Here is a 4,051-nt window from a genome sequence, read left to right as displayed (position 1 = left end):
CTGAACTATAAGAAAACACAGTAATAATTAACCATGCACACATTTGTACACGATCTTCCCCCTGGACAGTCCATCTACACGCACATCGCCTTGTCCGCTTCTCTAATATGGACCAGTTAACTGCTCCCAGAAACAACTTTGTGTCAGATAAGCGGAAATTAATGACTTCATGTGAAACTGCAAAGGGAGAATTAGAGGCAGCATCCGATACCCCCTGGGAACAGGGGCAGCAGGGAGAGCACCACTCCTTCCTCTGCAAAGCTGGTCTGTGATGAGATACTGCAACCTGCATTTGCTCTGATTCACCTGTAAATAATCCCGGCTCCCTCCTGCCCTAAAAAGACGCCGTGCCCTGGACTTTCCTTCCTGCACGTGGCCTGTCCTCCAGCAGGCACGTCTGGATTTGCCTCGCCTGGCTACTGCCGGCGGCTGCTGCTGCAGTCCCTGTTCCCCAAACTTGGAGGCTGCACTGCTTTGAAAAAACTGTCATGAAAATAAAAAACCAAGAGGAGCAGAAAGTGGGTTTTGTGGTGATATTTAGATTATTTTTCATTTTCTTCTTCCTTATAATCTTTGAAAGCACTGATAAGAAATGGGAGCGGAGCGGCAGGTCCGTGCACAGAGATGCGAAGCTGCCCTTCCCTTCCTTGCCAGAGCCGCCTGGAGCAAAGCGGGGCCTTATCCAGCCCAGCAGCCCGGGCTCCCGCAGCAGCCTCACCTTAACCTGCCAAGTCCTCCCCGGGCTGAGCAGCAGCACGCTTGCCCCCATTGCTGCTCCACACAGCTATAGGAAAAATGGACTCAGTCTCTGCTGCATCTCTCCTGGTGAGGTCTTCTGCACATCTGGGCAGATGCCCCGCAGGCGTTTGGGCAGCTCGCACCACTTCAGCTCTGTCCCTTTTCCTATCAACAATGGATAATATTCCTGGAGGTGCCAAGGGAGGTGTGCACTTATGCTGAGCAGGGGTGTCCTCCCTGGACAAGCAAGAAGACAATTTCTGCCGGTCCTTGCTGGAGTGACTGAAAGCTGCAGCACTGCCGGAGAGCATCCCCTGCAAGCCGGAGCCCGGGGCATCGCTGCCTGCTGCTGCGTGACTGGGAATTACAGCACCTTTCCCATCGGCAGCCCTCTCTGGCTGCGGCCAAGGAGCAATAACGAAGGCTCATTTAAACCTAATTTTTCTATGGCTGTGTAACAAGCAATTGCTGTCCCTGACTTTGCAGGTGGGGAGACTAAAGTCCAGAGGAGAAAGGCTCAGAGATGACACTATGACAGTGACAGAGCAGGTCTCCAGCCCTAGCAAACAGTTCCCAAGCCCACCCAGGAGCTGAAGCTGGACTCCTGGAGAGGGCTGGCTTTATCCCAGTCCTGCGAGGAATGCCTCAAAGGCTCTCAAGGAGACAGACAGGGCTGCATTTTGGAAAGGAGAGCTCTGCTACGAACAGCAGTGTTGAACTTTGTGCTGCTGCTGAGGCTGCTCTTGCTCCCGCACAGCTCCGGGGCGGGGGGGGGTGCTTCTCTCCAAAGCTGTGATGCTGCAGAGCCGGGTGCCCTGGTCCCAACTCCTGCAGCACAGGGGCTGGTGGAGCAAAGCCCAGACCTTGCGATGGCTCACTGTCAGCACCAGGGTTGTGTTTTGCCCTGGGAAGCCACTTTCCACATCAGAAATGCTTTTCCCTACCACACTACTTCACGGGTAAGGGACAGAAATATCTCATTAGCAAACACCACGAGGACTATACCAATGCTGCGGCGCTTGCAGAAAAATCAGTCTGGACTGAGCAAAAACGCCCCAAGCCACAGCATAAGCCAGAGCTCGCTCACACCGTCCTTACCCCAGCTTTCCCCGCTGCCACAGTGGAGCCATGTCCTGGCATTACTGGGGATGGACAGGGCCAGCAGGAAGCTGCTGCCCTCCCCGTGTGAATCCCCATGGAGTTTCCTGTTGTTCTACACTTCTCCTGCACATTATCACTTTTTATCATGCTGGAAAAAGGGATTGCACAAATCTGACCAAAACCTGGAGGTAAGTGAAGTCAGACAGGTCCCTGCTGAAAGGGGAAGGACCTGGGAACTGGAAGAAGTAGGAGACAAAGTCTTAGGAGCAAGGGCATGTTAGTGCTCTACTGCTTAATGAGATTCATACTCTAGGTTTGGCTGACTCATGGTCTTTAATAAACTCCAACCTTGGTGGCATAAAGAGGCTAGTTGGGGTGTCAGCTCCAGCTGGGGAGAAATGCTCTGCCTGCTTGTTCTCCTCTGCAGTCTCAGCTGAGCACTTCTTCCCTCCGCGGTTTGTGTGCTTGCTCCAGATGTGGCTGTGCTTCACTGCTGCTAATTTCATTCTGTGGGCTGCAAAGCCATTTGAGCTTGAAAACCCCCAACATTGATAGAAATTTTAGCTAGTACCACTACAAAACAGGACCAAAGAACATTTGCTTGCTGTGCAAAGGCTGCTGTCTACACATGCTCTGTGAAATAGGGTAAATGCTGGCTCACGGTAGTCCAATATGCCTCTTGCCATGCTGTTCTCATTGTGATGCATGCTGACACAGCATCCCGGCACAGGGATCTGTGCACGTGCAGTCACACACCCCTGAGGGGATGCTGCACTGCTCCGTGCGGAGTCTGCCAGTGAGGGTGGCATCCAGGTCGAGGTCTTTGTGCTGAAATTCCAACCCCTTGGTGAAACTGGCCTCCTCTGCCACAGAGATTGCCTCTGCCGTGGGGCAGCCCCCATGAAAGCATAACGTTACCTTAGCAGGACAGCCACCGAGAGGGAATTGGTAAGTAGAAAACAGAACCATTATAGAAGTTGGACGCCCAAAAGAATTCAGAAAGGGAAATGCTTGGTTGAAACTAAAGAGAAACATTGGCTTTACTTGAATTAGCATTTGCATTGTAAAGCAGCTCTGACACCTGATCTCCTATGAGCTTTTATCAACATTACCATCCACCGCGCTCAGGCTGTAAGAGCTGCGGAGGAAGCACATGAACCCACCACCATCGGACCAGCGCTCACAGTGCCCAGAGCTGGTCAGAAACATACTTGCAGGCAACAAAGCTATAAATATTGAAGTGAAATTGTTACTCCACTCATTTATGGTTTAAACTCCCAGAGAGGAACAGAACCAGTTTCACCAGAGACCAACGGGGGCAGAGATGGAGCAGCCTGTAACTGCTCTGGGCTGCGCAACGGTTGGGAGGAAGAAGTGGAACAAATTGCTAAAGCTGTTTAAGCTGGCACACTTGGCAGTTTCTTACATATTTTGCAAACTTACGTGCTTCTTACTTCTGCAGATCATTGCAGAATTAAATCACAGGAAAATACTTGGGCATTTGCTTTCCAGTCATCATACTGAAATCATGTGAAATTGCCAACCTTAAAACAGACAAGAAGTTTGATCACAACACCTCGTTCTGATGATGGATTTCAAACATAAATACTGAGCTGTGCCGCTTTTTAGTGTTCATACTCTCCACTCCTTTAAGCATCTTGTGAGATACAGCCTGCTAAGTACCTTGCAGGAGGATGTTTGGGAGCCACTACAGCAGGGAAATCCATATTTTCAGGCCCAGGAAAAGAATTGGCTCCCTGAAGGCCACCAGGTCTGGACAAGGATTAGGCCAGTTCTGGGCTTTACTGGGGAACCAGCACGACTTTCCTCTTGCTACTGGCTGGTCCTTTAGACACTTTTAGGTAGTTTTTACCCCCGCGGATCTGGACTCGCCATGCGAAGGATAAGGATTTATCTTGAAATTCCTGGGGCTCTGATGCATACTGTTTTAAAGAGTTTCCTTGGACCTCTGTGCCCATGGCTGCTTGGGCAGCCTGACTCCTGAACTTTGCATGCATAAGGACAGATCACTACGTGTGAATGTCACAGCAGAGAGGGTCTGAGACCAGAGAGAAAGCGGACAACTGGGCTGCCTTCAGTTGAAAGATTTAAAGTGCTGTGCAAATCCCACTTGCCAGTCCCATGCGTATCACGCCTGTTTTGCAGCACTGCAAGGAGGTGCCAGTGCTTTGGTGGCTCACCATGGGAAAAT

This window comes from Pygoscelis adeliae, unplaced genomic scaffold (genome assembly GCF_000699105.1).
Source record: "Pygoscelis adeliae isolate BGI_AS28 unplaced genomic scaffold, ASM69910v1 Scaffold191, whole genome shotgun sequence".
Classification (NCBI taxonomy): Eukaryota; Metazoa; Chordata; class Aves; order Sphenisciformes; family Spheniscidae; genus Pygoscelis; species Pygoscelis adeliae.
Note: the sequence above shows the minus strand (reverse complement) of the source record.